The sequence below is a fragment of the Heliangelus exortis genome, chromosome 13 (assembly GCF_036169615.1).
Source record: "Heliangelus exortis chromosome 13, bHelExo1.hap1, whole genome shotgun sequence".
In the NCBI taxonomy this organism is placed as follows: domain Eukaryota; kingdom Metazoa; phylum Chordata; class Aves; order Apodiformes; family Trochilidae; genus Heliangelus; species Heliangelus exortis.
Window position 1 is genome coordinate 2,394,696 of NC_092434.1, and position 12,562 is coordinate 2,407,257.

A 12,562-nucleotide genomic window follows, 5' to 3' on the forward strand; every position below is an offset into this window, starting at 1 on the left:
ATTTCCATTCTTATCTATACTCCTACATCTGCAAGCTGAAGCTTTAAATATATATATATATATATATATATATGTATCCAAATATATATGTGTGTGTGTATATATATATATATATATATATATATATATATATATATATATATATATATATAAACATTGGCAAAGCACTCTCTGAAACAGTTACCCTAAACACTCCTAAAACACCTCCAAACATTTCCAAAAGACAGCAAGTGTCTTAAGAGCTTCTCTGATTTCCAGCATGGCTGATTCTGGGTGGGAAACTGGAAGAAAAAGGACACAATTCATGATTTAACTTTAATTTCCAACAAAGGGGTCACCAAAGGGTCTCTAAATAGCAAGGAATATTCTAACTTGGAAGCCAATCTTAGGTAACTGTTGTGTTCTTGTGTATAGCAGAGAATTTTTCTCCAAAATACACTCTAACTACAGCTACAAGGAGGTGCTGAACCTGCCCCTTCATGGGATGCTCATTTGGGAGAAAAGCTGCTGTAGTCGTAGCTGTTTGCTTGCTCAACTCTGGCTAAAAAGCAGCACTGAGGACTGTCAATATTTATGCAATTCTCTCATTTTATTTGGAGAGCAGGAACAACCAGCCAAAAAGTCTTGGAGCACCCTGAACATAACAAGACAGCTACAGCACTTCTCCTTGCTGCTTTTCTGTCAAATGATCAAGATTACATCAGTTTTGGAAGTTTTCCTCTCCCCAGATGTCATGGCTAAGCCAAGTAGCTTCTAAGCTGAGGATCAGGCAGAGCTTAATTCTGCCAAAATTTACCCATGGGATTTGTTCCAAGGAACTGCTTTTGCATGACTGGATCTCATGAGACAAGCAGCAAAACAGGTCTAGAGGAACAAGTGCTAACAGAAGCTTTTCCTTAGAAAACCCATGGGTTTGCTCCTAAGAAATGACTCCAATTTCCATAGCTCCTTGCTTGCTACAGGGAGAATTTACTCTCTTTTCCATTCATGCCTTTTGTGCTGTGGGAGGTATAGGGGAATATCTATTTTTTATTCATAGGCTTTAGGAGGATCAGCAAATACACTGTGCCATGGCAGACAGTTCTTAAGCTCACATCTCCCCAGCAGCTGCCAATCTGAGGAGTGAAATGTATCTTGGGAACATTGCATTGGCCTCCCTCCCAATCCAGTCTCTCTGAGCACTGTTCCTGACTGAAGAAAATCACTGAACAAGTGTCTGATCTGGATGTTTGGTGCTTATGCTGATGAGTGGAACTGGATCTGCAGGAGCACTGCTTTGATGCTGAGCCAATATTAAGACAGGAGTATCCAGGATTTTCTCCCACTCTTCCAGCCCATCAAGGAAGTGAAGCACACATGGAGTGATGATGCACTCACTCTTCACAGTCTGAGTTCCAGCTCTGTTCCAGATGGATCTGAGCCTAAGAGTAGGGACTAAACAGGACCTCCACACCAATGGATGTGCTGGTGCCCTTATTTAACATTTTCTCTATTTTTTTACTGCCTTCTGGAACAAACACTTTGTATTATCACAAGGCAGTTTTAAGATGCACTTCTAAAGCTGTAATTTTACAAATTAAAACACTGGGTTGAAAGAAAGGAAAACACTCCAGTGATTCAGCTCTTTTTATCTCTGGGACCTTCTGCCATTTCAACAAACTACCACAGAGTTTACTTAACTTGACAACACTGACACTGGAGATGCCTCCAGCCTCTGAAACCCCAAAGCAGACCATGAACACCCTGTCTCTGAGTGATGCTTTCCAAGCCAAAACCTAAGTTCATTTCGAATTAACAGTGGCAACTCCCATCACACACAATTCAGCACGATTGCCTCTCTCCCTCCAAAACTCTCTGATAACGAGGACCCCAAAACCAGTTTGCAAAGGCTCTGCACCGAATCCTGATCTGTCCTGGGTGCCCTCCCAGAGTCCTCACAGCTTCTGTGTTACAGCCATCTAGTGGCACCTGCACTTCCTAGCAAGGTGGCTCCTCTCCTGGTCTGGGAGGTTTCTGCTTCTCCTTCAAGCAAATGTTGGTGCCAGACCTCCCTCCATCCCATCACCAGACCTCTGGTCCTCTCTAGGGAGATATTAAGCAGGGACTGTTTCTGCTTTCCTCCTGCCCTGCCTCCCAGGGCATGGCTGCTCCAAGACATACACAACACACTCAAGTCATTTGACCACAGACACTTGAAGATGCCACTTTAACCTCTGTAAAAGTCTTGCCTAAAGGTTTTAATTGGGAAACACCCAGAGCAGTGATTCTTACAGCTGCCTTTAGCTGCTGCATCCTCCTCATACTCTCCTCCCTCCTCTGCTTTCAAGCATTCATCTGCTGCACCTCAGTTAAAAGCTGTCAGATTCCTTCTGCAGACTGAGGTCCCTGCTCACCCTGATGAGCACAACCTGAGCTTTTCTAGGTCTTCCTCAGTCACCAGCTCCATCCTTTTGTAGTCTAAATGCTCAGATTTACACCACCTGCCCAGAACTACCTAGAGAGCTTTTGTCATGATTTTGTCTCCACATATTCCCTTCTGTAACCTCCATTTCCCTTTGCATTGTTCTCTACAAAAAACAGTAAGAGAAGAAATCTGAACTACTTTGCATGACAGAATAACAAAACCTCAGGTGATGCTGAGCACATTTCTAAGCTTAGCAGACCATCTCTCTCATTCTTAACTACAGACACTGTTCACTGGGCTTAAGACTTCACAGGTGCTGCATTGCCTTGGTGTCCTGAGAGCTGTGAAATTAACAGTAAAATATCTTGTGGAGCTTAGCATGAAGGCAAGGAGATTGAATATTAAGTTTTATTCAGGTTCGCCCAGAGGTGAATGTATTCTAGTGTTAAGGAAGAGGAAAAAAAATTAAAAAAAAAAGGTGGGGGTGGGAAAAAACATTCAAAGAGCATTCAGAGTATTATTTTTACTGGTATTATTATTCCATATATTACAAGTAACCCAAAGAAAGCCAACTGGGGTTTGCCTTCAGCTGCACGTGGAGGGGTTCACAGCAGAGGGGGTGACACAGCTCAGGGGAACTTCTCATGGCCAGAAGCATGATTTGACCCCACAATACAGCTAACCAAGCCACTCTCTGGATTCCTCCTAGAAAGAAATGTTGGAAATAAGATTTGAAGGAACATGAGTACTGTTTAGCTAAAAAGATAAGGATATTGGTGGATCTCAGCATACTGGATTGCAAGTTTCTTTTCCCCTACCTTTAACACATTCAAGCCTAAACTTAATTAAACCCTTCAGCTTATCTCAGAAGAGAACTTGTCTGCAACATTTTCCTCCAGCACTCAGAAGGGATACATGAAACCCTCCAACCAATAAATAATGCAAGATAAACTACTTCTAACTTTAAAGATTAACAGAGAAACACACACCTCACCCTTGCACCCACCTTATCTCCTCCAGGCTGAATTCTCTGTAGAAAAGAAGTTACCTTTTCCTCTGGCTGCTGCTATGATGGTCACCAGTCCCCAATACCTGAACTTCCCCTGATGCCCAACCTGCTGCTGTTCCTGGAAATTTCTAATGCTCCCCAGCTGATCCTCATCCCCCAGACTGACTAAAGAGAGGTTTCTTTACTTGCTGTGGCTCTACATCTCCCTGTAAAGTCCTGCAAGCAACCAAAAGGAAGAAAAGGAAGGGAAAAGCTCTAGCTGGCACATATGCAAATATAGATCTTGCTGTGGATGACAATATGGTTAAGGGAGGAAGAATGACACAATAAGTTTCCCAGGACATAGAGAAGCAAACAAATGATGTTATGCAACCTTAGAAATTTACTTTCAGCTTTTTTTTTTGCCCCTATTAAAAAAGGCAGCAGGTTTTGTCAGAGACTTTATACCAGCTGCTTTCACAGTTCAGAGGGATCAATCAGTGAGGTCTCAGGCCCAGCCCTCCTTCCCAATGAATTCACCCTGCAAGAAGTAAATAGACTTGATTACTGATGTGTACTTTTCCAGAATGGAAGCTTTAAAAAAATCACTCAAAAGCAACCTGGGAGTTCCTGGTGAAACAAATGACTTCTTTTTTTTTTTTTAAGGTATCAGGGCAAGTGGACTGAATTACAGATGTATTAAATATCAGGCTAGGATCTGGTCATTTACAAATGCAAATACAATGTCTGCAAGTGAACAGAAAACCAAACAAATTACTTCCTATCCGAGACTTGAAAAGGTGGATGGGAAGAAAACATAACAAGAACTGATCTTTAGACCTCAGCCTTTTCTCTGCAGAAAAATCTCTGTTGAAATTAAACACTGGCAAACCAGATTAGAAAAACTGACCACAAAACCCAAAGAGAATTCAAATTAATAATATAAGAGAAATAGGAAAATTGGGAATATTGAAAATGAACCCACATCTTTATTTTGGCAAAAGATTAAATGCCATGTTTAAAAGATTTAAATTCATAATATTTTTATATTACATTATATTTATTGATGTATAGCTGTCATATTTTTGATGGTTTTTTTTTTTTTTACACTGAGTAGTGTGACATCCTGTCCTATTTGAAGCACTAAATTTTTAAAGCAATTATTCTTGAACACAGTGGTTATTACTGCACCACGTTACAGTAACAACAGCTACAAATACAGTTCCATTGAACTGGGAGCCCAGAAACATTATTTTGATCATCCAATCTGTCTGACTTTTCCTTCACATCAAGCCACCAAAATGACTGTGTATTACCTGTAGGGAGAATTAAGGTGTCTGCTTGAGTCCACTGTTGACAAAAAAATAAAGGAGGGAGAATGGTTTATTAGAAACATTTTCCCAGTGTTTTTAGGGGTTCCACATTTTTCTTTTTTCACATTCACATTTTTCACCTTCTTATTTTCAGCCATCTATATTTTAAACATCTCAGAAGAATGGAATTGAGTGTGTGGGAAGCTGTGAAGGAGGCAAATTAAAAAGTAAAAAATGAAGCACAGTGGAGAAGGTTAAGAAAGCAAGTGCAAGCAGAGGGAACTGGGCTGGAACCTGGAACTGTCTCACTGCCAGAAAAGCAGGTTTTGAAATGTGAGTTTAATTGTAGTCCTAAAGCTTTGTTATCCCCAGGTCTTGAACTAGCACAATACTGTTTAAATGTCTTGAAGAGAGACTGTTGATAAGACTTTTTTTCTCAAACTGTCCTTTTTAAAAATGAATAAATCCTCATATCAACACAAAATATTCATGACTCTCTGCAGATTTTACTGATCAGAGGTTTCTCTTCCAAAGACAATTAAAATTGTTGATTTATGGGAAGCAAGATCAGATCACACCACCTGTAATTAACAGATTTTCTTTTCTTGTTTGCTGATGAAGTGGAAGGGTGGAACTTTCATCTCCTGAAAGAGAAAATAAAATGAACCCCAGTAAGAAGTGACCACCTATGATGAGCAGGCCTGAAATAACTGGGAACACTGTAATTTGAAAGTTTAATGAAGAGAAAATTGAGGAGGAAAAACACTGATTTTTTTTTTTTTGTTTTGGTTTTCTATAACAGGATAAATTTTAACCTAAGCTTTTAGCTGGCAGTAGTAAAACCTGAAGTTTCTTAGGTTGAATTATCACTAAATTTTTCATAAAGATTAACTAGTGTGTTGTTATTAGAGTAGTCAGTGATTCAGGATGCCAGGAGATTGGAAGATCAAACAAAAGCTAATCTCTAGAAAAGTAGGACAAAACCCTTTGTTTCTTTTTCAGGAAAAAGAATTCAAAGCTTGCAGGTTCTCAAAAGCTGGCTTCCCACTAGCTGTCTCAGAAAGACAAAGTTGTTTGCAGCATCAATACTTTTCTCTCCACCTCTCCCAGAGGAATGCAGCTTCCAACAAAAGTGTATTACAGAACATCAGGGATCAGGAAGAGCCAGTGTTGTTCATTTTTCTGACAGCTTAGCACTAACAATAATGCATGGTTCTGTAAGTCAGGCAACCCTTTTGTTGGACAGACTTTGACACAACTGGGAAAGGCTGACACATCAGGTATTCAGCAAACCACTGATAAACAAAATGCTGTGAAAAACCTTTATGTCTATTTTAAAGAAATCTGTTGTCACGTTCAACATTTATTTTAACTTGAAAATATAGTAAAATCCTATTTGAAGTTCCTGTCACTGACCTAGCAGCTGTAGGGTCCAACTTTGAGAACCGGATCAGTTCAACTCCTCATGTTCTACCAAAAAATTCCTTACTACAAAGGATATTTACACTCTCACATAACTGTGAGTGCTGCCAACCTTTAATTATTTCCAAAAAAAGAATAGCAATCCAAGTTTTGGATGCAAACCCTGAAATTAAATTATTCCAGGTTGATAAGCACTGCCTCTTTATTCTTTTCTGGTGTTTCCAGGATGACCTGTAAATCTAATCCAAAGCAGATGCATGTTTGAGCCTTTGCTTTTGGCACTCTGTTCCTAAAAGTGGGAACAATGTCTATCAACATCCTGATGGAAGAAGTTGTTCCAGTTCTTGACTAGGCAGCCAACTCACATTCTTCAAAAGAAGAATATATAAATATATTCAATGAAAATATTATGGGTAAAAAGCAGTAGCACATCCCCCCCCCCCAAAAAAAAAACCCAAATGCAATCTTACACAACTGATAGCTCTGGGAGTAGATCTGACCAGTGAGAGAAATCCCACCAATAAGTCATATCCACAGGAAATAAAATGGATGTTGGAGGATGCCTTGTCCAGTGCTCCCATACAGCACTGTAATTAAGTAATTAAGGTCCCAAATAATCATTATTTCCACAAATACCTTGGTATTAGAAAGGCTGGACTACTGTTTATTACTGTTCCTCAGGGTGAGGGGCATTAATAAGGCTCAGAGTGAAAGGAATTAGAAACCAAGAAACTTGACTTTAATTCTTTGCATTTGTCAGAGGTGCTAACAACAGGGTTATTCTGTACTTGGTCGACTAAATGGACATGAAAAGAATTCCAGTTCCCCAGTTGTGAATGATTGATCACCCTGTTTGAGTTCTAATTTTGCCTGAGTAAATATTTCAGGTTGTGGTCTTGAGGTTATAAAATAAATCATAATATAATTATACCTTGCCAGTGTTTCAGAGGAGAAAAGCACAGTAATTTATTATTTCTGATAAGCAGTCTTATAATAACAGAAGCCTGAGGTTTACCAGCAAGACAAACAAATTAACTTCTATCTGTGCATTTCAGACCAGATTAAAATGGCTAAACTCAGAATGCAAAAGTGGATTCTTCTGGAAGATGAGCAGGATAGTGCTTACAGACAGAAATATCATGCAGCAGGACTAGGCCTGTACATTTAGGAGGCAGCTAGTTCTAAGCTCTCCAATGCATCAAGCCAGTGTGCACTGAATACTGTCAACAGGTAAAAATGGCTTTATTTTACATAAGTGCAATTTGTAAAGCCAGAGTTTGGAAATCAAGACAGTGAATTTATGCTGTGAGCTACCTGAGTTTTAGCTGTCAAGCTAAAAACCTGCCTGGAGATGATAGAACTTAAAGGTTGAGATTCAGTCAAATTCCAGAATAAGGCTGATGTGACAGATTGGCTATAAACCACTTAATGGTATGTGATAACTCTCTCTGTTTGTAGCTGGGAGTGTAATTTTCTTGAACCTCATCACTGAGGTTCATCCTGAGCTGCTTGCCTCTTCCTTTCCTTAGGCACAGAGGTGATAATTCCTCCAGTGCATAAAAAGGAGCTGGTCCCAGCCAGCATGCAGCAGCAAAGTGCCATCTGGAAAGGCTGAGTTAGCTCAACCACTTTCAATTTCCCCAAGTAAAAGCATGAAAACTGGGATCATCCTCAGCTCCAAGTGGCAGACACTTCTCTGGGACACTTTCCTACCTCCTTACTCTGTTGTTAGAAAAACCAGGCTTGATTCAGCAGCTGTGACAGAATAACCTGTAAGCTCTTGGGATAATGCATCCTCAGCCAGCCAGACCAGGACTCTGCCTGGCAGGAATCATCACCCAGACCCATAAGAGCACTTAATGCCACCAGCCATCTAAATTTACTCTGATAAATGGAATATTTCAGGGGATCTCTAATGATTTCTATTATGAGAATATAAAATCTAAATCACACATCTCATTGCTGTTTCAATGGTAAGAGCTCTGCTGCCTCTTTTCCTGGGCAAACTACTGCTGCAGAGTGAGCTGCACAGAGGAGAACCTGGCACCTTCTCACTGAATTTCTTTCTTCATCCTTTTTTATCAAGCAGCACCTGATCTGGGAGACATTAATGTTACACCTGGCATATGGTCAGAAAGCATCTTGAAGAAGCTGGAGAGCAGGTAGTCTCTCGATATGGATGACTTTCTGCCTTCTAGTCTTTTTTTTTTTCTCTTTTGAAAAGTTCTGAATTATCTACCAATATCTTTTTTAACAATGGAAACTCATTTTAACCACTCTGAGTCCTAATCTCCTTGCAATTGTAGCATTTAAGAATGAAAGGTTCTCAAATGACATTTAGCTCATCAGGAGACACTCTTGGAAATGCTGTTTTGAGCAGCAGATAGTAACCTGAGCCAGAAATTCAGAACAATGGACTGTACTGACTAGATAAGGAAAAGAGAGTTAATTTCAAATTACCTGATTTAAAAAGACACTCAGCTGTATTCTTCCCAGAATCACCAGATTAATTCTTCAATGGATTTAACATGAGCTTAACACCAGATGATAACAAAGGCAAACACCACAGTGTTTGAATGCCAAGAAAGAAAAGTTTACTATGTGGAAAAGGAATTTCAGAACAAAATCTTGAATTAAAAAGCTATTGACTATTTGAGGATATTAAAACAAGATTTCATACAAACCAATGCTAGGTAATGTCATTTTGTAGAAAAGCCACAGTGAAGTGAAAGAGCTCATAGAGTGGTCAATGGAAGATGAAAATAATGAAATTTTGACCCCACAAGATATTTTAAAACATATGATTGGGATTAGGCAATCCCATTATCTGGTTCATCATCTGGTATTATCAAGCAAAGTAGCTAAGAACAGTACAGAGAGTGGATTAGATGTGGTGCATAAGGACCTCAATGGCTGGGAAAAAAGGCCAGGGTGTGGAAATCCCTCAGTCTTCACAGCAAGAACTTCACAGCACTTCTCCTCTTGCTTTGTGAAGCTTTTGCCCCCTTCCCACAGAAGGACAGGTATCACCTGCAGATGTTGCTTTCAAGCCTGGGTTGTGATCTGCAAGCCAGAGGTAACTAAGGGAAACTGCCCTGTTCCAAACCCAACCAACTCAGAGGAGTACATCCCACAAGGAGCAGAACCCTCACTTGCAGACTGGAAGAAAGAAAGAAGTAATTTTTAATTGCCATCATTTGTTAACATTTTCAGAACACGTGAACCAACTTTCCTAAGACATTGGCACCCAGAAATTGTGTTATTCCTCAGAGCAGTGCATGTAAAAACACAATGCCCAAGTGGCTGACAGTACCTCATCCATCATTTACCACCCTGGTAAATCTCTCCAGTGCTTGCCTTTTCTTTATCTGTCCCATCACTGTGCTATGCAACCAAGTTACAAAAGCATTTGAGAAAATTAATTAACAAGAGGACTTTTACACAATTTTTTCTTTATTTTGCCAAGGTCAGTGTAGTAATTTGCAGTAATAATTACTGGTGCTTGTGTTCCCCTGACACTAATGGTGCAGATCTGAACAGAAGAGATAAGTGAAACTGTCAGAGAACATTATGGACTCTGCACTAGTTTAATTTCAGCAGCCTCAGATTATGGAATGTGCAGGGAAATAACCACTCATTTAAGATGGAGTTTTATTCCTGGGCAGCTGAGCAATGAAATCACACTGTGCACAAATAACATGATGACAGGTATTGATTCCCAGGTATTTATCACATTCTTTCTAGAACTGTTTTCCAGTTCCAATTTATTTTCAAAATGTGCCTCCCCTCTGTTTCCATCTTTCTCTTCCTTCTATGCCTTTACTGACCCTGCTCAAGTGATGTGTTTTGATAGCTGAAAGTAGAAGGCTTATAATATTTAATTTTAACTCTTCCCCTGGAAGTCATGCATGCACACACAATTTTGGAAATTATACAAGGCTTGAAGTTTTTCAGCCTGTGTAGCCTTAGAGCAGGAAATAAAAGATGAGCACTTCAAGTCCCTTTTAGATTGGGCTCCTAATGGGCTTCTTCTAAAGCTTAAGATAGCATAGAAGCATTTCTAAAACAACATAACCAGACTTATTAAGAGTTGAATTTTCCTGCCATGCAATTAGGGTGCTGTTAAAGTTTAATTTCATTTCTTCTTAGAATTGCTGGTTGTTTCTTCTGATTCTTCATTTGGCACAGAGAGACAAAACTGTGTTCATGCAGCAGCAGACTGTGGGAGTAGTGCTGCATGCACTTTTCTACCTTAATATTGTACATTATTGTGCATTTTACTGCATAAATAAGCACTCACTGTTGAATATCAAAGGAAATGCACCCAAGATGTGAAAATAATCCTGTACAACCAAGGCAATCTAAAAATAGGCAGTGTTTTCAGACCCAAGAACAGATAAGCTTGCTCACATGCAGACAACTCACATTTATCACATGCTCTGAATGTCTTTATACAGCTTATAATAGCATAAAAAACCAACTAGTTGTTTTCAGTATTAGCCACTCATGGTACTGATATAAGACCAAGTTGTTAAAACCTGGTCTTCCTCACACCTGGCAAGGAAACAGCCCTGTAACATATTTTTAGTGTCATAGATGTGGCAACACTCTTGAATCCCATGTGACAAACATAGCTTCCCCTAGGAAATGCTTACTGAGAAGCAGAAGGGATTTGGATCAATGGACATTTTTTCACATTATTTATCTGAGCAGAGACCCAAGTGCCACGTTAGGACTGATCTGCTGGTTAAGCTGCCATGAGGAGATCTTGTTGCATTTTGATGAAAAGAGAGAGAACAGCAGTGCCATAATCTGAAGGGAAAATAGCAGCTGATGGGGGATGGCAGCATAAAAGGCTTTAAAAGGATCTTTAAATGGAAGTGTGGGGGACTAGTGAGTAGGAATAAGAAAGTTCTTTTACAGGGCAGCTGAGGCAGAGAGGGGACAACTGTGTGAAGTTCTGGTAGCCAGGTTGGAAAAGGATCCTGAAAACCCATGAAATGATGGATGAGCTGTGTCTGGTAGCCAGGGCTCTGTCTGAGTGTTGCATGGCAACAAAGGGTCCATGCCTTTCATTTAAAGGGAATGGATCATTCCTACTAAGCCTCCTCCATGGTCTGACCTCATGCATGGATTCAACAGTCAGAAAATGGTGAAAAGGTTTCATTCCTCTCACAGGTAAAGGGAAGGGGTCCAAAAAAGAGACAATCTAGGAACATCATGCCAAAATGAGATCTCTCCTACAATTAAAATAGGTATTTTTTACTTTGAAGCACCTCTTATTGTGAGTTACAATGTGCTTGAAGAAGCATCTATTTCATTAGTGACATTTCTAGTTTGCCTGTGACAACAATTTTCTGTATTTTTTCTACTGACGACAGTTCACAATTTTTCTGAGGAAGAGAAAGTACTAAAACCAGTGATAATTTTTCCCCAGTATTGGAAATAAAAAAAACCACAATCTCCTTTCTGCTATTAGTTTTTGCTGGGAGATAGAACAAATGATACTCATGTGGTTTCCAAGCCACCTTTACAACTTTAGGAAATGTAAATCTCAAGGCTTGAATTTTACAATATCATTTTGCCATTTTGAAAACACACAATCCCCCTTCCTGCAACAAGGGCAAGAGGAACACAGCCCCCAGCCCATTCCTTACCCCCTGACTCTAGGGATGGAAAAATAAATTGGTACAGTTAGTGTTGACTGCCAGCAGCTTAACAGACTCAAAAATCCAGAGTCAGATTTTAGAACCTATGTGATTGCCCCCAAACAACACAGGTTTCACTAAAAGAAAATTTCTGCTCATGTGCACAGTTGTATTCTGTCCTTCTGCCCCATGGAAAAGGAATCTCCATGCAAGCCCCAGATCCACCAGGGTTACTGCAGGGACCCCTTTTACTTCAGTGGTTTCAGGTGTGGATTCTTGTGAGCAAACTGCCTTTTCCTTTTCAGATTCCTGCTCATTCTCACCCCAACCTGATCTAAACTGGTCTAAGGACAGGGGGTGCAGTACCATGAAGTGATGAGGATCTTGCCTTCCCTTTATTTATGTTCCCCTTTGGAGTGCTAAGGATAGACTGGGAGAAAATGACCACATTATCACAGGCTCTGTTCCTAAAGAGACAAGTTCTGAGAGCTTGTTTACATCAGATGTAGTGATTGAATTTCACTTGACATGTCACAAGCATCCAGCCTGTTGGCCATAGAATGAAGTGAATAATTTAGCAGGGAACTGCTGTCTGCCAGACAAACAGGTTGTAAAACAGTTCTGCAGGAAATCTGGGGAGCCAGCTGTCAGATCTGAGGCAGAGAAGGATATTTATTGCTTATGCATCGTGCTGAATTGCCAACAACTTGGTCAACAATTAGGAAAAGGAAGATGAACATGAATTCTTTTTTGTTGTCCAGCCTCAAAAAATTCTTTTAATACACAG